Source organism: Plecotus auritus (genome assembly GCF_963455305.1).
Source record: "Plecotus auritus genome assembly, chromosome: X".
NCBI lineage: Eukaryota > Metazoa > Chordata > Mammalia > Chiroptera > Vespertilionidae > Plecotus > Plecotus auritus.
In genome coordinates, this window is record NC_137784.1 from 77,005,436 (window position 1) to 77,030,059 (window position 24,624).

A 24,624-nucleotide genomic window follows, 5' to 3' on the forward strand; every position below is an offset into this window, starting at 1 on the left:
CCAGGCCTGCAAGGGAGGGCAGTTGGGGGTGATCAGGCCTGCAGGGGAGTGCAGTTAGGGGTGACTAGGCCAGCAGAGGTGGGAAGTTGGGGGCAAACAGGCTGGCAGGGGAGCAGTTAGACATCAATCAGGCTGGCAGGGGAGTGATTAGGGGGTGATCAGGCTGGCAGGCAGAAGTGGTTAGGGGCAATCAGGAAGGGAAGCAGGCGAGCACTTGGGAGCCAGCAGTCCTGGTTTGTGAGAGGGATGTCCGACTGCCCGTTTAGGCCCGATCCCACCTGTGCACCAGGCAGTCGGACATCCCTTAAACGGGCAGTCGGACATCCCTTGAGGTGTCCCAGATTGGAGAGGGTGCAGGCTAAGGTGAGGGACACCCCCCACCCCCCGTGCACGAATTTCGTGCACCAGGCCTCTAGTACCTTAATAAAAAAGAAAAATAAATAAAGAGAAAAAAGAAAAAAGAAAAAAAGAGAGCCAGCATAAGTGTGTGAACTCCGGGGCTGCGCGCAAGTCTGTGCAGTCTTTTTTCCCCCCTTGGGTCTAAGCAGCCGGCACACTTTTAAAATTTTTAGGCTGTCCTTGTGCGTCAGATAAAAATGGGTTGCTTTTTAGAGATCCCCTCTGTTAGCAGCTCTGAGGAACCCCTTCCACATTCACGGATCATGCCAGCCCCAACAGCCACGGATTTTTCTAGGCTCAGACTTCCCCTGGTCCTCCAGCTCCCGCAGTATGCACGTTTCTCTCTCCTGCAGGGACCAGAGACCTCACCTTATCCCTGGCAAAATATGACCTTTCCGTGGTGGAGTGTAGAGCTCCTCTGAATCCGCGTGTTTGCGCCAATTCGGGACCGGTGTTCTGGGGTTCACAGCTGTTCGATGGGTGCCATAGTTGTAGATTTTCAGGCTTCCAATAACATCCACTTTCCCCTTCAAGATGGCGCAGTCTCCGCGTCTTAGCCATTCGCTCCGGGAGGGAACCCAGCAGCAGTGAGAGCTGCCCGGTCAGGGGAGCCCCATCCAGCAGTCCCCCACCATCTCCTGCAGTATAGGTGTCCCTCAACTCACCAACAAACACTACCCGTGCGACCCTCAGCTGTTCTTTCTATCTGCTCTGGGACAAGACTCGGAACTTGTCTGTCTATTCCGCTGCCATTTTTTCGCCTCCCTTGTGTCAGCTTCAAGTTATTTTTCAAGAAAGTAAATCTTAAAAGTTCTTATCACAAGAAAACAAATTTTAACTATGTACAGTGATGGCTGTTAATGAGACTTATTGTGGTGATCATTTCATAATATATATTACTATCAAATAATTTTGCTGTACAGCTGAAACTAATTTATATGGCAGTTATATCTTAAATAGGTAAATAAATAAAGTACAAAATTAGAATAAAAATATGGAAATCTTGCTATATGAGATAACACAAATGGATCTTAACACATTAAACGTCCAGCCTGTATTGTCTTCTGGATGGAAAGTATAGTGTCAGTCAACAGTGACTGACATGGGGCTTAACGTGTTAAGGCATTATGCTAGGTGAAATAAGTCAGAGGGAGAATGAGAAATAATATGTGACCTGACTTATATGTGGAATCTAAAACAAACACAAAGACTGAACTCAAACAGAGAACAGATTTGGTGGTTGTCAAATGTGGAGATGGGCAAAATGGGTGGTGCAAAGATAGAAACATCCTTTTATAAAATAAACTAATGGGCCAGTGCACAAATTCATGCACATTGAAAGGAAATTAATTAGAAGAAATATGTTAATATTGCTTTCACCCTTCCTCTATAATAGAAGTGTCAACCAAATTTATAATAAAAAATGACAGATCAAAACAATGCGTGCAATGGCGCCAGCGAGAGCTTTGCACGTATCGCGCATGCGCAACTCAACTTAGCCTTTTATACATATCGAATAAACTTGCTTAATTGGATCTGCTTTGTGATGTAGCTAAACTTTTTCCAGCTCAGAGAAGCACCCCAACTTCTCGTTCAGATGATTGTCAGCAACACAGCAGTAAATATCAACACAAAGCATATTATTGTACATCACACAGGGAGAACAAAGGGTAAAATATTTAACTGCAGCAGTGTTTGACTATATTCTGTGCAGTGAGAAAACCTAAAGTCATTTTCAAGGTGCACCATTTATTATTTCTTTTCAGTCGGGTCAAGTTTCTAAGCTTTCTAAATCTCCATTTTCCAGCTAATGAAAAGAAAACAGGATTCCACCAAGTCTCCTATCTTCCTACTCCAGGACTTCTGTGAGGATCAAATGAGATGAGGCACAGGAAAATGCTTCACAGACATTTGGTTAAAGTGTGAAATGATTCCACCTGGCTATAAAGCAAGTCATGTTCCTGTGCTGAAGAAACTGCAAGAAGGCTAATCATTGCTAGGGAGAGGAAGCCGGGCGTTGCTACGTGATGTCGTTACCTGGATGGACACTTAGCATATTAGGCTTTTATAGATATACTAGTGACCCAGTGTACAAAATTCGTCCACATTAAAAGGGAATTAGAGAGAGACAAAATGGCGGTAGAATAGACAGACATGTCCTGAGCCTTGTTCTGGAGCAAATAGAGGGAGCAGCTGAAATGAGTGGAATCCAGCCCGAATTGGCGAAGGAGGTGCAGCTGGTGAGACAGTTTGCAGCCGGGAAGAGCAGAGATGCCCTGATAAAGGTAAAATCAAAGATCTAGGCAGTAGAATCTGCCAGACCTCTGTGCCCAGAAGGTCAGGGAGAAACTACACAGTGCCAAGCCGTGTCCCTGAGGAGAGGCAAAGTGTCTGACTGGAAAAAAAAAAAGGGTCCACGGGACTGCGGGAGGTAGTGGATTTTAGACCTTGGAGTCTGGGATCTGAGCTCAAAGGCAGCCCTGAAGAGCTGCCGGACCGCGCAGTGCTGGCAAGAGGAACTTGCAGAGATGCAGTCCCTCCTAGAGCTGGGACCTGCGCCTTTCTCCACTGAACCTAGTTCGTAGGACCTTTCAGATACAGACACTTGCCTGTGGCTAAGGTGCAGGAGAATTGGTGGAGTTGTGGAATTTGGGGAGAGTAGGCAGTGGATGGTCCAGAAGAGGTGGTAGCGAGTCTGGTGCTGAGTCATATCTAAGCCCCAGTTGCCATTTTCTCCTGAGAGATAGCCCCTCCCTCCAGTCTCCAGGCAACCAATATAACCACACCCAGATCCCACCCTGAATAACACCATGGAATCTGAATACTCCCTGAGGCCATAGGATCTGCCCTAAAGAGAAATCTTTAGAAGGTAGGCACCCCAATTACATGGCTACACTGCCAGGGCCCTTCAGAGTGCTTCAGTGTGCCTCGCTGGCAAACTTACCGCGGGTGCGCCTGTGAGCCGCCACTGGGAGTAAGTGCCTATCCACCACAGGTGCAGAAGCGAAAGTTGAGTCTGCCCACCCCATAACTACAGAAATCTGGGAACCACAGTCACGCCTTTCCAGAGTGCAGGCCCCCTGAGCCACATCACCCCCAAAGACAGTCCCTAGGTGCCACTGTGAGTCCCCACTGGACACGCGTGATTTCAATTAAGGGTGCAAGAGAGCAAAAATTGGGATACTCCCCTCCACGGCTGCTGACTTCTAGATACCGCAGTTGTGCCTGTCCAGCTCGCAGGCCTACATCAAGAGAACCCAAATAGCTCAAGTAGGGAGCTACACTAGATTACCAAGCCCAGGGAACTGAAAGATTACATCAGTAGCACCATCACCAAAATAACCTGGGTAGCAAAGCAATTGAATCTACAATTAAAACATTACAGGAAGACATGGGGAGACAAAAAAGCAACTCCCAAAGGAAAGAAAAAGAGGAATCCTCAGAAAGAGAGTTAAATGAAATTGAGGCTAGCAGCTTCTCAGAGAAAGAATTCAGAGTAATGGTTATAAGGATGTTTAAATGGCTGGATGACAAATACGCACAACTCAACAAGAATTTTAAGGAGCTGAATGCGAATGTCACCAACATGAAAAGAAACCAAGGGGAGATGAAGAACGACATAGCTGCAATAAAGAACATATTGGAAGGCTTAAACAGTAGACTAGAAGAGGCTGAGGACCGCATCAGCGAATTAGAAGACAAGGTAGGAAAAAACACACAAGCACAGCAGCAACTAGACAGAAGACTTAAAAAGCAAGAGGAGAGCCTAAGGGAGCTTTGGGACAACACAAAACGAAAACAATATTCGAATAATAGGGATACCAGAAGGCGAGGAAGAGAAGCAAGGAATAGAAAACCTGTTTGAAGAAATAATGACAGAAAACTTCCCTGATATTGGCAAGAAAAAAACTATACAAGTCCAAGAAGTACACAGAGTCCCAAAGAAGTTGAACCCCAAAAGACCGACACCAAGACACATCATAATTAAATTGGCGAACACTAATGACAAAGTAAGAATCTTAAAGGCTGCCAGAGAGAGACAGAAAGTTACCTACAAGGGATCTCCTATTAGAATATCAACTGATTTCTCAACAGAAACACACCAGGCCAGAAGGGAATGGAATGAAATATACAAAGTGATGCAAAGCAAAGGAGTGAATCCAAGAATACTATACCCAGCAAGGCTATCATTCAAAATTGAAGGTGGAATCAGGAGCTTCACACACAAAAAAGGGCTAAGAGAGTTTATCACTACCAAGCCAGCAATGCAAGAAATGATAAAGGGACTGCTGTAAAAAAAGAAAGGGAAAGGCAAAAAGAAACACAAACACTAAGGAAAAATATGACAACAAACATGTACTTGTCAATAATGACATTAAACGTAAATGGATTAAATGCACCAATCAAAAGACATAGGGTAGCTGAATGGATAAGAAAACATGACCCATATATTTGCTGTCTACAAGAGACCCACCTCAGAGCAAGGGATTCACACAGACTGAGAGTGAAGGGATGGAAAAACATTTTTCAGGCAAATGGAAATGAGAAAAAAGCTGGAGTTGCGATACTTATATCTGATAAAATAGACCTCAAAGTAAAGGCCATAACAAGAGATAAGAAAGGCCACTACATAATACTAAAGGGAACAATTCAACAAGAAAATATAACTCTGGTAAACATATATGCACCCAATGGAGGAGCACCCAAATACATAAAAAAACTCCTGGAAGATATCAAGGGAGAGATCGATAACAATACAATCATAGTAGGAGACTTTAATACACCACTGAAATCACTGGATAAATCCTCTAGACAAAAAATCAGCAAAGAAACAGCAATTCTAAATGACACACTAGATCAAATGGATCTAATTGACATCTTCAGAGCATTTCACCCCAAAGCCATGGCGTATACATTCTTCTCAAGTGCACATGGGACATTTTCAAAAATAGACCACATATTGGGTCACAAGCAAAGTCTCCCGAAATTCAAAAAGATTAAAATCATATCAAGCATTTTCTCAGACCACAATGGCATAATATTAGAAATGAACTACAATAAAAACATTCCAAAAAATTCGAACACTTGGAAGCTGAATAGCATGCTATTAAACAATGACTGGGTGATCAACGAGATCAAAGAAGAAATTAAAAACATCCTGGAGACTAATGACAATAAAAACACAACAATGCAAATGCAATGGGACAAAATGAAAGCAGTCCTGAGAGGGCAGTTTATAGCTCAACAGGCCTACCTCAAAAAACAAGAAAAAATGGCAATAAATCAGCTAACTCAAAAACTCAAAAAATTAGAAAGAGAGCAACAATAAAAGCCCAGTGAGCAGAAGAAAGGACATAATAAAGATCAGAGCAGAAATGAATGACATAGAGACCAAAAAAAACAATACAAAAGATCAACAAAACCAAGAGCTGGTTCTTTGAAAGGAAAAAGAAGATTGATGAACTTCTAGCCAGGCTCACCAAGAAGCAAAGAGAGAGGACCCAAATAAACAAAATCAGATGTGAAAGAGGCAAAATAACAATAGACCCCACAGAAATACAAAGGATTGTTAAAAAATACTATGAACAACTCTATTCTAACAAACTACACAACCTGGAGGAAATGGACATATTCCTAGAAAAATACAACCTTCCAAAACTCAATCAGGAAGATTTTAAATATCTCAATAGGCCAGTAAGTATGGAAGAAATTGAGCAGTCATCAAAAAGCTTCCAGCAGCCGAAACCGGTTTGGCTCAGTGGATAGAGCGTCGGTCTGCGGACTGAAGGGTCCCGGGTTCGATTCCGTTCAAGGGCATGTACCTTGGTTGCGGGCACATCCCCAGTGCTAGGTGTGCAGGTGGCAGCTGATCGATGTTTCTCTCTCATCGATGTTTCTAGCTCTCTATCCCTCTCCCTTCCTCTCTGTAAAATATCAATAAAATATATTAAAAAAAAAAAAAAGCTTCCAGCAAACAAAAGGCCGGGGCCAGACGGCTTCACAGGAGAGTTTTACCAAACATTCAAGGAAGAACTAAAACATATCCTCCTCAGACTATTCAAGAAAACTCAAGAGGAACACTTCCAAGCTCCTTCTATGAAGCCAGCATCACCCTAATACCAAAACCAGATAAAGATAACACAATGAAAGAGAATTACAGGCCAATATCCCTCATGAATGTAGATGCCAAAATCCTCAACAAAATTCTAGCAAATCGAATCCAGCAGTACGTCAGAAAGATCATACACCATGACCAAGTAGGATTTATCCTGGGGATGCAAGGATGGTACAATATCCGCAAATCAATAAACGTGATACATCACCTAAACAAATTGAGACATAAAAATCACATAGTCATATCAATTGATGCAGAAAAAGCATTTGACAAAATCCAACACCCTTTCTTGATAAAAACTCTCAGCAAGGTGGGAATAGAAGGATCATACCTGAATATAATAAAAGCCATATATGACAAACCCATAGCCAACATCATAGTCAATGGGCAAAAACTAAAACCATTTCCCCTAAGAACAGGAACAAGACAGGGATGCCCATTATCACCACTCCTGTTCAATATAGTGCTGGAAGTACTAGCCATTATGATCAGAGAAGAAGAAGAAATAAAAGGCATCCAAATTGGAAAAGAAGAAGTAAAACTGTTCTTATTCGCAGATGACATGATATTTTACATAGAAAACCTTAAGACCCCATCAAAAAATTACTAGACTTAATAAATGAATTCGGCAATGTAGCAGGATACAAAATTAATGCCAAGAAATCTATGGCATTTCTATACACCAATAATGAACTTACAGAAAGAGATACTAAAAAAGCAATGCCATTTACCATCACACCTAAAAAATTAAGATACCTAGGAATAAATTTAACTAAGGAGGTAAAAGACCTATACGTGGAAAACTACACGACACTGAAAAAAAGAGATAGAGGAAGACATAAACAGATGGAACATACCATGTTCATGGATTGGTAGAATCAATATCATCAAAATGTCCATACTACCCGAAGCAAGCTATAAATTCAACACACTTCCCATTAAAATACCAACAACATATTTCACAGACCTAGAATGAACTTTCCAAAAATTTATCTGGAATAAAAAGACCCCGAATAGCTACAGCAATCCTGAGAAAGAAGAACAAAGTAGGTGGGATCTCAATAGCAGATATCAAGCGGTATTACAAAGCCACTGTTCTTAAAACAGCCTGGTACTGGCACAAGAACAGACATATAGATCAATGGAAATGAATAGAGAACCCAGAAGTTGACCCAAATCACTATGCTCAATTAATATTTGACAAAGGAGGCAGGAACATACAATGGAGTCAAGACAGTCTCTTCATCAAATGGTGTTGGGAAAATTGGACAAATACATGCAAAATATGAAGCTAGATCACCAACTTACACCATACACAAAAATAAACTCAAAATGGATATAGGACTTAAACATAAGACGGGAAACCATAAAAATACTAGAGGAATCCACAGGCAGAAAAATCTCAGACATATGCCGAAGGAACTTCTTCACTAATACTGCCCCTAGGGCAATGGAAACTAAAGAGAAAATAAACAAATGGGACTAAATGAAAATAAAAAGTTTTTGCACAGCAAAGGAAACCATCAATAAAACAACAAGAAAGCCCACTGCATGGGAGAACATATTTGCCAATGATATCAACGATAAGGGTTTAATCTCCAACATTTACAGAGAACTCATACAACTTAACAAAAAGAAGATAAACAACCCAATCAAAAAATGGGCAACTGATCTAAATAGACACTTTCCGAAAGAAGACAGGAAGGCCAAGAGACATATGAAAACCTGCTCAAAGTCACTAATCATCAGAGAGATGAAAATCAAAACAACAATGCGGTACCATCTTACACCTGTCAGAATGGCTATCATCAACAAATCAACAAACGATAAGTGTTGGCGAGGATGCAGAGAAAAAGGAATTCTTTTGCACTGCTGGTGGGAATGCAGACTGGTGCAGCCACTGTGGAGAACAGTATGGAGTTTCCTCAAAAAACTAAAAATAGAACTCCCATTTGACCCAGTGATCCCACTTCTAGGAATATATCCCAAGAAACTAGAAACACCAATCAGAACGGATATATGCACCCCTGTGTTCATCGCAGCACAATTCACCATAGCTAAGATTTGGAAACAGCCTAAGTGCCCAACAGCAGATGAGTGGTTAAAAATACCGTGGTACATCTACACAATGGAATACTACGCTGCGGTAAAAAAAGATGGAGTTCTTACCATTTGCAACAACATGGATGGAGATGGAGAGCATTATGCTAAGTGAAATAATCCAGGCAGAGAAAGATAAATATCACATGATCTCACTCATTTGTGGAATATAATGAACGGCATAGACTGATGAACAAGAACAGATCCAGAGACTGAGAAACGTCGATCAGTATGTCATACCTCAGGGAAGGTAGGGGAGGGTGGGGATAAGGTGGAGAGATCAACAAAGGGAATTGTGTGCATGCATATGAGCCTAATCAATGGACACAGACAACAAGGGGTGGGGCATAAGTGGGGGGTGGGGGTTTATGGGGGAATAAGGACACATATGTAAAAAAAATTTAAAAAATTATTAAAAAATAAAATATTAAATCTAATCCATACTAGTGGTCACCATAACCTTAAGAGAAATTGTTTCGTGTGACAAAGATTTTTAAATGAAACTCTCTGTAGCCCGAAAATTATTTTGGAAGGAAACAATGAGAAGTTTCCTTCAAAAGTCATAAGGATTGTAATTGAAAGTCAATATATTTGGCCTGTTGAACTAAAGTAAGTAATTTGTGTTTTTGCCTCCCTGACAAAGTTTATATAAAGTTACAAAAAGAAATTGACAGCCCGTTTGAAATTGAATTGCCATGGCCTAGAGCAAAGAATATCCTTACATGATATTATTCTTCAATGTCATTATAATTTTAGATATTTTACAACAGCATATTGTACAATTATCCCAAACAAACTTACAAACTAATTCTTGGAATGTTTGGCAGCAATTAAAAAAAAAAGACATGAAAGGATTTAATCCCTTTCAGAAGGAATTAAGGCACTGGGAAGGCACTTGAGCATTCTATATTGGCCCCTCTTGCCTTTTGTGCCAAGAGGGACCCTCTTCTCACAATCCAATTGCCCTCAGCTGTTGCCTGAGCTTTCTGTTCATGCTGAGCTTGAAGCCTCGTGGTGGCTGGTACCATCGATCTGTCTCTCGCCCAATCGTGTGAGCTGGGCTCTCCCTGGAGAAGAAACCTGAGTTCCCCGAGATATGTGATCAGTGCTGGGGCCCTGCCAGCAGGCCAGGGGATCCCAAGGCAGGTGCTGGGCGTGGAGGCCACAGGGGCATAGGCTACCAAGGAGACAGAACTGAACCTCACATCACCCTGCTTGGCCGCCGAGGATGACTGGTTAGCCAGAGACGGGTAAGATTCCTCAGGGAAGGAACATCCTAAGACAGGCACAGTTGCAGAGGGGCCATCAGGAGAGAACTTGGGGATCAACAGAGGTGGGGCACAGACCCTCACCCCCACAGCCTTGCAGGGGCCTGAACCCTCACCCCATCTGAGGGAGGTCTCCTGCCCCCATGGCTGCTTTGCTTCCCACGCCCAGCTCAGATCGGGACACAGGTGACAGGCAGAGACTTGGCCGACAGCAGCTGCCCTATATCTAAATCCAGCCTAGCACCAGGAATGCTCAGGGACTACTCAAGAATGCAAATAATCCTTTCCACTAATATTTACAGGGTAAACTAAGATTGTTGGTAGAGTATTAAATTTGACAGTAAAATAATAATCAAGTTTTCAGATTAATTTAAATAGGCTAATTGAAATAAGTGAGTATTCAAGAAAATTTAATTGTACTGGACAAAAAGCTGTCCCTAAAGTAGTAACTAAAATTTCTATTGGTAGTTCATCTCATGGTAAAATTCCTGAACATGCAATGAAACTAAAGCAGTCATATTTTTGTGCAAAAAATTAAAATTTAAAGTTATCAAGACTGCATTATAAAATTTACAAAAGCCTCCATTAACCAAAAAGAGGGGGCATAGTAGGGTAATATCATGTAAGGAAAAATATCCTATAAGTAAATTACATCTAGAAAATTTTTACTTTACAAAATTAATTTTCATTTGTAATGCTAACAGCAAGACACCCATGAAAAACACACATGGTGTCTAAATAAGACAAAGGAAAATCGTTTGGGCAAAAATAAAAAAGGATCCCAAATCAATTATATAGAAAAGATTCCTTTATTAACTTTTGGTCGAGAATATGTTTGTATATTTTCAGAAAACAACTCCAAGACCATGTGGATTCCTGAAATATATAGGAATTGACAGGTCTGCTCCAACCAAGAAGACAAGAGGAGAAACAGTCCAGAGATGGAAGACGCTGATGACGCCTTGCCACGCTAGCAGTCAGCAGCTGTGCGTCACAGCAGGTTGCCTAGGACCAAACCAGAGAGGGTCGGACCTGCATTGCCACCATGTGCCTACCATCCAGATATCATTGCTGACATGTACACATAAGGAACTGTTTGACATTGAAACAGGGACTCAGAACTGTTGGACATTGAAATTGGGACTCAAACATTTTTTGTTATTATATGTTTATTTCTAGTCTGCAGAGGCAAGATTTTTTAAAGGAAAGAAATGGGGGGAAAATAGATACAGAGGCAAAGAAGCCTTGAACAGACTGTCAAACTACAGCGGGAAGGCAGAGGAGGTTGCGGGGGGGCTGTAAGAGATCAACCGAAGGACTTGTACACATGCATATAAGCATAACCAATGGATACAAGACACTGGGGTGAGGGCAGGTAAACGCATGTACTGGGGGGTAGGGGAGGCCGGGGGGAGGTCAATGGGGAAAAAAAAGGAGACATATGTACTACTATTTGTAATACTTCAAACAATAAATAAATAAATAAATAAATAAATAAATTTAAAAAATAAAATAAAAGGGATTAGAGGAAATATTTTAATATTGCGATTTGCCCTTTCTCTATAATACAAGTGTCAGAGATTAAAGAAAATTAGTTAAAATTTATATGAAAATCTTCCTCTTGTCAAGAGTCTGGGGTGTGCCACAGGAACCAGAGTCAAGTCCCTGCCCACCCACGTGGCCCTTGAAATCGCATGAGATCCAGACCTGGCCAGCCCCACCCCCACTGGGCTAGATCCAGTCCGGGCTGGCCCCACCCCCATCAAGCCCTGCCAGTGGGGTGGGGCGCAGCCTCAGGTTCCCCGGCCCAGGCCGGGGGATATGCCTTGAGGTCCCCATCAACCCCCGTTGGGCGGGGGGGAACACCCTCAGGTCCCCTGGCCCAGCGCCGGGGCGGGGGGCACAGCCTGAGGTCCCTTGTCAAGCCCCACATTGCGGGGAGCACAGCCTGAGGTCCCCGAATCCGGCACCAGTGGTGGGGTTCAGCCTGAGATCCCCCGTCAAGTCCCGCTAGGCAGGGGCACAGCCTAAGATCTCCTGTCAAGCCTGTCCCGGGGGGGGGGCATGGCCTCAGGTCCCCCGGCCCAGCGCCAGGGCATGGGGCGTGGCCTGAGGTCCCCCGGCCCGGCGCTGGGGTGGGGGGTGCAGCCTGAGGTCCCCCATCAAGCCCTGCAAGGTGGGGGACGCAGTCTGAGGTCCCCTGTCAAGCCCTACCAGGCAGGGGCACAGCCTCCGATCTCCTGCCCAGGCCCAGTGCCAGGCAGCCTCAGGTCCCTGCTGATTGCTTGTTAGGGCTCGTTACGGGAACTTGGCCTCTGCTGTGGGCACAGCCATCTTGTTATGGTGTGATGGTCAATTTTCTTATTCCCTCTTTATTAGATAGGATTATTAAATAGGGTAGATAAGTCCTAGGGATGTAATGTACAGCATGGTGACTATAGTCAATAATACTGTATTGTACAGTTGAAAGTCACTAAGAGAACGATCTTGAAAATTCTCATCACAAAAAAGTTATAACCATGCATGGTCATGGTTGTTAACTAACTTATTGTGGTGATATTGTACAAATATCAAACCATTATGTTGTACACCTGAAAGTAATGTAATATTACATGTCATATTTATCTATATAAAAATGTTTGCAAAAGACACATCTAATAAGGGACTGTTATCCAAAATATACAAAGAAGTCTTAAAAATAAACAATAAGAAAGCAAACACTCACCTAAAAAATAGGCCAAAGACCTTACCAAACAGTTCACCAAAGAATATATATAGATAGCAAGTAAGCACATGAAAAGAAAATCTACATCATATGTCTTCAGGAAATTGCAAATTAAAACAACAAGGAGATATCACTACACACCTATTAGAATGGCCAAAACCCAGAGCACAGACAACACCAAATGCCGAGAAGAATGTGGAGTGACAGGAATTCTCTAATTCATTGCTAGTGGGAATTCAAAATGGTGTAGCCACTTTGAAAGACAGTTTGCAAGTTTATTACAAAACTGAACTTATTGTTACCATACAACCCAGCAATCATACTTATTTACCTAAAAAAGATGAAAACTTATGTCCACACAAAAATCTGCACACAAATATTTATAGCAGCTTTATTCATAATTTCCAAAACTTTGGAAGCAACCAAGATGTCCTTCAGTAGGTGAATAAACAAATAAACTTAGTACATCTAGACAATGGAATAGTATTCAGTACTATAAAGAGATGACATATCAAGCCATGAAAAGATATGGAGGAACCTTAAATGCTTACAACTACATGAAAACAGCCAATGTGAAAAGGCTACATACTGTATGATTCTAACTAAATGACATTCTGGAAAAAGCAAAACTATGGAGCCAGCAAAAAAGATCAGTGGTAGCCAGGGATTATGGGGTATAAGGGGACTGGGCACAAAGGATTTTTAGGGCAGTGCTCTCTGTAGTATTACAATCATGGAAACATGTCATCATACATTTGTCCAAGCCCACAGAATGCACATCAACAGTGAACTTTAAGGTAAACTATGAACTTTGGGAGATCATGTTGTATCAACATAGGTTCATCAACTGTAACAAAAGTACCACTCTGGTGGAGAATGTAGAAAATGGGGGAGGCTCTAAGTGTGTAAAGGCAGGGGGTTTATGGGAAATCTCTGTACCATTCTCTCAAATTTGCTGTGAAGCTACACCTACTCTAAAACAATAATCTTCGAAAGAGAAGACAACTTACAGAATGGAAGAAAATATTTGCAAACCATATAGCTGATAAGGGTTTAATATCTAGAACATATAAAAGGCTCTTACAATTCAACAACAAAATGACAAACAGTCCAATTAAAAATAAACAAAGGGCTTGAACAGACATTTTCCAAAGAAGTTATACAAATGACCAACAAACACATGAAAAGTTGTTCAACAGCATTATTTGAGAAATACAAAATAAAACCATAAGGAGATATCACTTTCTTCCTGCTATGCTGGCCATCATCAAGAAAACAGAAACTAACAAGTGTTGGTGAAGATATGGAGAAATTGGAACCTTTGTACATTGATGGTAGGACTATAAAATAGTGCAGCAACTATGTAAAGTTTGGCACTTTCTGAAAAAGTTAAACAGAATTACCATATGATCCACCAATTCCACTCCTAGGTATAGACCCAAGATAATTGAAAACAGGTGTTCTAAAATGACTGGTAATTGCATGCCTCTGTGGTTATATTAAATACCATTGAATCATTCACTTTAAATGCGTGACTTGTACATTAGATGAATAATATCTCAATATAGCTGATATACACACATACACACAAACACACACACACAAGCATACAGGGTGTCCCCCAAATGTACACACACTTATTATACATTATTAATTCCAATGGGTTAAATCTAAAAAGAAAGAAACATCAATTGAGCTATCAGCTGTTAAAGTGTGTATACATTTTTGGGGACACCACTGTATATGAAATGAAGTACTAATATGCTATAACATAAATGAACCTTGAAAACATTATGCTAAGTAAAAACAACCAGTCACAAAAGACCACATATTATATGATTCCATTTACAATATATGAAATGTCCAGAATAGGAAAAATATATAGGGACAAAATATACATCAATGGCTGCCCAGGGCTTGAGGGAATGGAGGATTAAGATGGTTATAGCTGAAGGTTACAGGGTTTCTTTTTGAGGTAATGAAAATATTCTAATAGTGATTGGGGTGATGGTTCCACAACTCTGTGTATATATTAAAAACCACTGAATTATATACTTTAAATGTGAATTAACATCACAAGAAAGCTGTTTTCTATAAAAAATTAAAACAGTTCACTAGAAGGCAAGAGCAATAACAACTGGAACCCTTGTGCACCAGGATTCACCTGCTCTAGTCAACTAGAGGACAGGGGCAACAGTTCAGATCCACAGCCAAGTAATCCACATGGACAGCATAGGATCTTACTTGCTGAATATGCATGATCTGTGTACTCCATGATTTACTGTGCAGTTGCTTATGAAGAATGGCAATGTGAGTTTCTACAGACTGAACCCACCTTTGCTACTCTGGCTTTCCGTCACAGAAACCCTTTCCGTCACAGAAACCCTGGCAGCTTTATATATTTCTAACTAGAGGCCCATTGCATGAAGATTCGTGCAATAGGCCTTCCTTCCCCTGGCTGCTGGCACCGGTTTTCCTCCAGCACCCAGGACCCAGGCCTTCACTCCAGCCACAGCCTCGAGGCTTCTCTGCTCCAGCCACAGAGGAGAAGCCAAGCCTCTTCAGTCCTCAGTCGTCTTCAGTCTTCAGTCTTTGCTCGGACCAGAGCCTTCAGTCTTCGCTCCATGCCTGTGTATGCAAATTAACCTTCCATATTTGTTGGGTTAATTTGTATACTCACTCCTGATTGGCTGGTGGGCGTCATGGAGGTATGGTCAATTTGCATATTTCTCTTTTATTAGTGTAGTCACTGATAATTTGCTGAGGATAATGACAGTGCTTTTTCTCTATTTCCTGCTTCCAAGATGCTAAAGATTCTTCCTCAGGAAATATTCTAGTGTCCCAATATAACATTTACCAGGAAATGAACCAGCTCTCTTCAGAGCAAAGGATGAGTCCCAAAATTACACTATCAGAGATATGAAACAGTTTCAGTTATAAGACCTGTAAAGAAAATGAAACGAGGAACAATGGTACTATCAAATGGGACACAACCATAGCACAGCAGGAAGGTAAATTATTATGTAGATTTTCCAATTCTCTTTTCCAGTTGTGTATTTTGAAAACAAGAAAAGGTTCTTCTCTACCTTGTTCTGTAGGAAATGAGGATGACTTTTGACTCCAACTTAACATTTCTCCCATTTTTTTTTCTTCAATTACTTTTAGAGCAGGCAATCCACATCTTTAAACAACATTAAAATTCTAAAGTCCCACAGTGCCCAGTCGGCATGGCTTAGTGGTTGAGCATCAACCTATGAACCAGGAGGTCACGCTTCAATTCCCGGTCAGGACACATGCCCGGGTTGTGGGCTCGACCACTGGGGTCATGCAGGAAGCAGCCAATCAATGATTCTCTCTTAGCATTGATGTTTCTATCTCTCTTTCCCTCTCCCTTCCTCTCTGAAATCAATTATAAAATTAAAAATAAATAAAATAAGTCCCATAGTTCATTTCAGGCACTTTATTATCTTACTGGTTCCAGGTCGTGGCTGCTTACTTATTCCCTTCTCTGACCCAATTACATGCAATTAATTAACTTTCTACAATGTATCATGCAAACTCTCTAAGTAAAATCATACAATGTGAGAACGGAACTTTGTAAAGTGATGAAGGCAAACAATACAGTTGGTCATGTTTTGTTTGTGGAGAAATGGATATTTTCTGAAAGTCACTGCCTGGTAATATATGTGGAAAGTCACTCTGAATTGTCAAAAGATATATTTCCCCTGCACTCACTTTCCTGTTATCCTCAAAGTATAATTGGCACCCATCTGATACTCCATTTATATCTAGATTTTTGTTTTAGAGTAGCTACAGCAATGAAGATTCAAGTCACAGGCATGGATGAAGGCCACACCAGCATGAACTAGAAATGACAATGTAAAATAGTCAATTCCTACAGAAAGATTAGACATTGCTTGAGATCACGAGCCCCAAGTGGCCAACCACAAATAAAGGTTACAAGTTCTGAGACTCAGAAATAGCAATCTCTTTGAGAGAACATCCAGCTTTCGACTGAGTTGGGCGTTAATGTCCTATAATCATAGCCAAGAAATTAAAGAAGGCACAGTGAAACTGACGACATCAGATGTCAGAGTCCTCTTATTCAGACAAGTCAAAAAAATCCTCATATTTCTGTTTTGCAGGAGGACCCTTAGAGCAGCCAATTGAGGCTCTCTGGTTTAATAGAAATCATGGAGAGAATCTTATGAAAACTCATAAGACTTAATAGGGATTTTAGCAGCTTATTTTGTGTGCAGTTTCCAATCTTTAAAAATGTTTAGGTAATCTTCTCCACTTTCCCCAAATCCTAATTCTTGTAGACTCATTAGTGTTGAACCAATGCTTTCTCATGTCTCAGTTTTTTGTATATGTATTTTTTTCAGATGTATTAAACAAACAAAAAAGAAGTCCCCTTATTCTAATTTGTAGATAAGTATATTCTAGACCTATTAGAGAGTCTTTATCTTCATACTCATCCTATCTAAGAGTAATGTGCAAATTGACTGTCACTTCAACACACAAGATGGCTGCCCCCATGTGGACACAAGATGGTCACCACAAGATGGCCGGCAAGGGAGGGCAGTTGTGGGTGATCAGGCCAGCAGGGGAGAGCAGTTGGGAGGGACCAGGCCTGCAAGGGAGGGCAGTTGGGGGAAACCAGGAGTGCAGGGGAGGGCAGTTAGGGGTGACCGGGCCAGCAGTGGGGGCAGTGAGGGTTGACCAGGCCAGCAGAGGGGGGCAGTGAGGTGTGACCAGACTGGCGGGGAAGGCAGTTGGGGGGCAACCACACCAGCAGGGGGGCAGTAAGGGGTGACCAGGCTGACAGGAGGGCAGTTAGGGGCAGCCAGCCTGGCAGGGGGGGCAACTGAGGGCAACCAGGCCAGCAGGGGGGGCAGTAAGGGGCGACCTGGCCAGTGGGGGTGGAAGTTAGGGGAAACCAGGCCACGGGGGGGGGGGGGGGGAGGCTGTTGTGGGCAACTATGCTGGCGGGGGGGTGGGGGCAGTTAGGGACCATCAGGCAGGCAGGCAGGTGAGCAGTTAGAAGCCAGTGTTCCCGGATTGTGAGAGGGATGTCCGACTGCCGGTTTAGGCCTGATCCCCAGGATCGGGCCTAAACCGGCAGTCAGACATCCCCCGAGGGGTCCCAAATTGGAGAGGTTGCAGGCTGGGCTGAGGGGACCCCCGTCCTGTGCACGAATTTCGTGCACTGGGCCTCTAGTATTCAATAAGCAGATACTTACTAGTAGTACTGTCGTGACTGGGGTACTTACATGTTCTTTAGGGAGAACACAAGATTAATACAAATATTTAAAAGACACAAAACCATACATATATCAAGGGCCAGTTCATTCTAGGGAATAATTGAATGTTTAGTGTTCAAAAGATGGTAGACAGGGAGGTATTAGGACTCCTTAAATTATTCCAGGTGGAGTTTTGAAAGTTATTTGTTTGAATGATAGGCTAGAGAAGGAAATTATGAAAAAAAACAACAACATGTCAGGCATGGGCATCATGGAAGAAGGCTCACAGGTATAAAAAATGTGGTAATCTAATAGGGGGTGCTGACACTCAGGAGGGACATTTTAGATTTCATCCAAGTGAAATAGGAGGGGCCTTTAGGAGGAGAATCACATGATCAAAAGGAAGACAATTTCTTCTCAAAGGAATCACTTTTAAGAGCTCACCTGACAAGGGGACATTAAATTTTCTAGGAGGGAAATAAAGAATTTCTATTCTATTAATAAAAAGAGATCTGGTGCTCAGTGCAATTTAATATGAATATATAATATCCAAACAACAATTTTCTCACCCTCCAGGGAGTGGAGCTTTATCTTCCCCCCCTTGATAAAAACTCAAGAGTGACTTGTATGCATATATGCATAATCCATGGACTTTAGAAAATAGGATGGTGAAGGACTGGGGCACAGGGAGGCGGGGGCAGGCTAGAAGGGTGAATAGGGGGGAAAAGGGATATATGTAATAATTTCAACAATAAAGATTTTTTTAAAAGCATACAGAGAATGGGAAAAAAAAACCTCAAGAGTGGACTTAACCTGGACAGAGTTCTGGGGAAGAGGCAGCTACTTCAAGCCAATGGTCTCAAAAACTGTCACCTTCACAGAGACCCACTAGTGTTTGTACAGCATGGGTCAGTGATGGCACTTGCAGCTTCTTGGTGATGATCTCAAAGGAAAGTATGCACTGGGTCAAATAAAAATTATTCCTAGGGAAAGAAATATAACAAGAGGAAAAATGAATAATATAGGCATAAAAAAAAAGCAAGGGCTCACAGTTGTTCATGACATTATAGTAGCTAGTTCAGACAAGTAAACAATTGAAACTAATAATAGCTAACATTATGAATGCTTACAATGTGGCAGGTGCTGTGCAAAGCATGTGTTCTTTATCATTTAATCACCATCCCAATAGCCTCATGAGAGATAGCCTCATATAGATATACCAGTGGTCGGCAAACTGCGGCTCGCGAGCCACATGCGGCTCGCGAGCCGCGGTTTGCCGCTCTGTTGACTAATGAGTTTGCTGACCACTGGGCTAGGGGCTTAATCACAAGGAACAACAACAGCCTGTAATTATTGGAATCGAGAGTGTAGGTCAGTGGTCAGAAAACTCATTAGTCAACAGAGCAACAAACTGCGGCTCGCGAGCCGCAGTTTGCCAACCACTGATCTATACCAGGGGTCCTCAAACTTTTTAAACGGGGCCAGTTCACTGTCCCTCAGACTGTTGGAGGGCTGGCCTATAGTTTAAAAAAAAACTATGAACAAATTCCTACGCGCACTGTGGGCCCGGGACGAGTCGGCTGCTAAGCAGGACAGGCAGCGGCACCTGGCGGGCCAGATAAATGTCCTCGGCGGGCCGCATGTGGCCCGTGGGCCGTAGTTTGAGGACACCTGATCTATACTAATAAAAGCCTACGTGGCCCTCATGTCATCACAAGATGGGCACCCCACATCGTCACAAAGACGGCCGCCACAAGACAGCTACCACAAGATTGCCATCACAAGATGGTCGCCAAAAGATGGCTGTCAGCGGAGGGCAGTTGTGGGCAATCAGGCCGGCAGGGGAGGGCAGTTGGGGGCAAACAGGTCAGCAGGGGAGGGCAGTTGGGGGCAACCGGGCTGGCAGGGGAGGGCAGTTGGGGTCAACCAGGCCTGCCGGGGAGGGCAGTTGGGGGGACCAGGCCTGCAGGGGAGGGCAGATGGGGGCGACCAGGCTGGCAGAGGAGGGCAGTTAAGGGTGCCCAGGCCTGCAGGGGAGGGCAGCTGGGGGAGACCAGGCCAGCAGGGGAGGGCAGTTGGGGGCGACCAGGCCTGCAGGAGAGGGCAGTTGGGGGCCATCAGGCCAGCAGGGGAGGGCAGTTGAGGATGAGATCAGGACTGCAGGGGAGGGCAGTTGGGGGTGAGATCAGGCCTGCAGGGGAGGGCAGTTGGGCGTGAGATCAGGCCTACAGGGGAAGGAAGTTGGGGGCGAGATCAGGCCGGCAGGGGAAGGGCAGTTGGGGGCCACCAGGCCTGCAGGGGAGGGCAGTTGGGGGCGAGATCATGCCGGCAGGAAGGGGCAGTTGGGGGAGAGGTCAGGCCTGTAGGGGAGGGCAGTTGGGGGCGAGATCAGGCCTGCAGGGGAGGGTAGTTGGGGGCGAGATCAGGCCTGCAGGGGAAGGAAGTTGGGGGCGAGATCAGGCCGGCAGGGGAAGGGCAGTTGGGGGCCACCAGGCCTGCAGGGGAGGGCAGTTGGGGGCGAGATCATGCCGGCAGGAAGGGGCAGTTGGGGGAGAGGTCAGGCCTGTAGGGGAGGGCAGTTGGGGGCGAGATCAGGCCGGCGGGGGGGCAGTTGGGGGAGAGATCAGGCCAGCAGGGGAGGGCAGTTGGGGGTGACCAGGCCTGCAGGGCAGTTGGGGGCGATTGGGCCAGCAGGGGAGGGCAGTTGGGGTCAATTGGGCCAGAAGGGGAGCAGTTAGGCATCAATCAGGCTGGCAGGGGAGTGGTTAGGGGGTGATCAGGCTGGCAGGCAGAAGCAGTTAGGGGCAATCAGGCAGGCAGGCAGGTGAGCAGTTAGGAGCCAGTGGTCCCAGATTGTGAGAGGGATGTCCAACTGCGGTATTGGGCCTAAACCAGCAGACAGACATCCCCCAAGGGGTCCCAGATTGGAGAGGGTGCAAGCCGGGCTGAGGGATACCCCCTCTGTGCACAAATTTCGTGCAATGGGTCTCTAGTACTCATTATAATTGAGGAAATTGAGGTTCACAGAAACACAGCTAGAGCTGGCATTGAAACCCACAGTACCTGACTCTAAGGTTGTACTCTTAAATTGCCACCAAATGTATAATACACTATCATTCAGGAGAGAATCAGATTATGACTCTTCCAGCTTTCTCCTTTGTACCTGTAACCACTTCCTACACACCCCTCCAAATGGGTTTAATTGGTGCTACTACAATCTACTAGATCTTTCATATTGTGGAAGATATTTTGATTTACTAAAAGGAACCAGGGTTTTTTGGAGAAATGGCTGACTCTGTGATGGCTGTGCCAGAGAATATGCGAAATGAGCATCCCATGGTGCCAGAAAGTAAGAAAGTACTCAAAAACGGCCCTAACCAGTTTGGCTCAGTGGATAGAGCGTCGGCCTGCAGACTCAAGGTTCCCAGATTCGATTCCAGTCAAGGGCGTGTACCTTGGTTGCGGGCACATCTCCAGTAGGAGGTGTGCAGGAAGCAGATGATCGATGTTTCTCTCTCATCCATGTTTCTAACTCTCTATCCCTCTCCCTTCCTCTCTGTGGAGAATCAATAAAATATATTTTTTTAAAAAAAGAAAGTACTCAAAAACCAGAACAATGGGAGCATGCCCAAGAGGCATAGGATCCTAAGTGAAATACCTTCCAAAGTACAAATCTGTAACAATTTGAGAAACCAAATCGTTCTTCCTTATAGAAGAATGCTAAATAACTTGTGTAGATTCTCACCCTCTAGGACGTGGAGCTTCAACTCTTCTTCAGTGTGGGCTGGACTTAGTGACTTCCTTCTGAAAAATAAAAACATAGAGTATAGACAGTAGGAAATGTGACTTTACCTGGCAAATACTACTATGGCCAATTGATCAAGGCCTTCATATGATACTAGAGGCCTAGTAAATGAAATTCGTGCACGTGGGGCGGGGGGCAGAGGTCCCTCAGTCCAGCCTGCACCCTCTCGCAATCGGGCCTAAATCAGCAGTCAGACATCCCTCTCGCAATCCAGGACCACTGGCTCCTAACCACTTTGCATGCCTGCCTCATCACCCCTAACCACTCATTTGCCTGCCTGATTGCCCCTAACTGCTCGCCCGCCTGCCTCATCACTTCTAACTGTTCGATTGCCTGCCTGATCACCCCTAACCATTATGCCTGCCTGCCTGATGCCCCTAGCTGCTTGTCTGCTTGCCTGATCACCCCTAACTGCTCAACTGCCTGCCTGATCGCCCCTAACTGCCTCTGCCCCCGCCGCCACGGCTTCATCTGGAAGGACGTCCAGAATAACGTCCAGAAGGTCATTCAGCTATCCATTCTAATTAGCATATTACACTTTTATCATTATAGACTAGAGGCCTGGTGCACGAATTCGTGCACAGGTGGGGTTCCTCGGTGTTTGGGGCCAATAAGGGCAGGCAGGCCAGTCCCCCCCATCGGGGCTGATCAGGGGGGGTTGGCTGGCTGGGGGGAGGGGCTGCAGGAGGTTGGCCAGCCAGGGGTGGGACTGAGGGAGGTTGGCCGGCAGGGGGCGAGGGACCTTGGGAGGTTGGCCGGCCGGCTCCCCCACATTGGAGACAATTGGGGGCGGAGGAGCTGGCCAGCTGTGGGGAGGGACTGTGGGAGTTAGGCTGGCCACAGGAGGTTGGCTGTGGGAGCAAACTGACCACCAGGAGGCAGCGTTGAACGTCTGGTGGTCAATGCGTATCATAGCAACCGGTTGACTGGTCGTTCGGTCCTTTAGTCACTTAGGCTTTTATATATAGATAGATAGATAGATAGATAGATAGATAGATAGATAGATAGATAGATAATGAGAATGACATTTTATCTGAGTGATCTTCCCAAACACCCATAACCCCAGTCTAATCATGAGGAAAGCATAAGACATCCCAATTGAGGCACAGTCTACAAAATACCTCAGTCATTCCCCTCATTACTATCAAGGTAATCAAAACAAAGAAATTCTGAGAAATTGTCATAGTCAATTGGACCCAAAGGCGACATGATAACAATGTAATGTGGTATCCTAGATGGGATCCTAGAACAGAAAAATACACTAGGCAAAAACTAAAGATATCTGAATAAAATATGGACTTTAGTTAATAATAATAATCAGTTTTGGTTCATTAATTGTGATAAACGAACCATACTAATCTAACATGTTGATAAAAGGAATAATTGTGTGCAAGTCAGGGGGTGGGTGGATATGGAAACTCGGTACTATTTTTGTAACTTTTTGGTAAATCTAAAATTATTCCAAAATACAAAGGTTATTTTAAATAATCACAGAACTTGGAAGAAGAAATAGAGTTAAATCCCAGCTTTGACTCTTATTAACTGTATAATCCTGTGCAAGTCACTTTCTGAACTTTGGTATCCTTGTTTATAAAATAGAATATTACTTTTATGAGTGACATCTGCAACTTGGCAGACCAGGAAGCTGCAGGCCCTCCTCCTGCTACCCATATTAACATTTTAACAAGCAACTAGGGACTGGCTAAAATAACTTTATAGGAGCTCTGAAAAACAGTCTACAGCAACCAAACAAATGCTTAATCAAGAAAAAGCTACATAGAAAAATGGCAGGAAATACCATAGTTTTTACTTACCCGTACTCCACCCCTCCTTCTCCCACAGTGTCCACAGCACCATTTAGGGGGAGAAGTGGCCGAGCTGCCAATGCCATCCCTCTAACTGGAGAAAGGAAGGTGGAACCATTTTGCAATGTTCTAATCTGCCTGGGGGCTATCTGAGGTACTGATCTCTGTTTTACATAACTTGGAGTTCAGACAGAGAAAAGTGGCATAGCTTGGATGTCAGGCTAGGAAAAGCCACAGGAAATGGTGGACATTTCTGTGAAAGCTGCAGAAGTAACACAGCTTCACAACACCTAATATCAGGGACAGATATTAGATTAGAAAACACAATAGAACATCAAAACTTCCCAGAAAAAAAGAAAAGGTGAAACTCTTTAGGAAACTAAGACACTTTTTAAAATGTTTACTTAGGGAAATTGGAAGAAGCACACAACAGGCCCATAGAACATGTATGCCTAGAAAAGGTCTAAGAAGACTTTAAGACGCCACATAAGGCTTATCACAAGGCACACAACTATCCTTGTAAATTAGTAAATGTTTTCCTCAGCATAGAGCCTATCTGAAAACTATTTTTAATGCCAAATTTTCAGAAAACAAACAAACATCACAAAGCATACAAAGAAACAAGAAAATATGCCACATTCAAAGGAAGAAAGTAAAGTGGCAGAAACTGTCCCTGAAAAAAACACAGGCATCAGAATTATGAGACAAAGACTAAAACAACTTTTAAATATGCTCTGAGCCAAAGGAAAACGCAAAGAACTGAAAGAATAAGGAAAATAATGTATTTTAAAAAGGAGAATAACATCAAAGAGATAAAAATATAAAAATGAACCAAACAGAAATTCTAGAGTTGAAAATATAATAATTGAATTAAAATGTTCACTAGAGGGGTTCAACAGTACAGGCAACAGGAAGAATCAGTGACGTTAAAAACCGATCATTTGAAATTAGGGAGCCTCAGGAGCAAAAAACATACACAACAGAATGAAGAAAAAAGTGGACAGAGATTAAGAAAGTTATGGAATATCATCAAGCAATAAATGCATTATGAGAGTTCCAGAAGGTTCAAAGAGAAAGGAAGGAGAAAGGGGCAAAGAGGTTATTTGAAAGCTCCCCAAATTTGAGGAAAACCATGGATTTATAAGTCCAAGAATCATAATGAAC

General features: G+C 43.4%; 1 protein-coding gene across 2 annotated transcripts in view; it reads right to left on the minus strand.

Moving 5' to 3' along the window:
• The window catches only part of SYTL4 (synaptotagmin like 4), a 192,864-nt gene that overhangs the window by 146,670 nt on the left and 21,570 nt on the right, over positions 1–24,624 (minus strand). For both annotated transcript variants that reach the window (XM_080652844.1, XM_080652845.1), the window contains exon 2: positions 21,596–21,654. The gene's annotated coding sequence lies outside the window, so the exon portion shown is untranslated. The remainder of the gene's footprint in view (positions 1–21,595; positions 21,655–24,624) is intronic.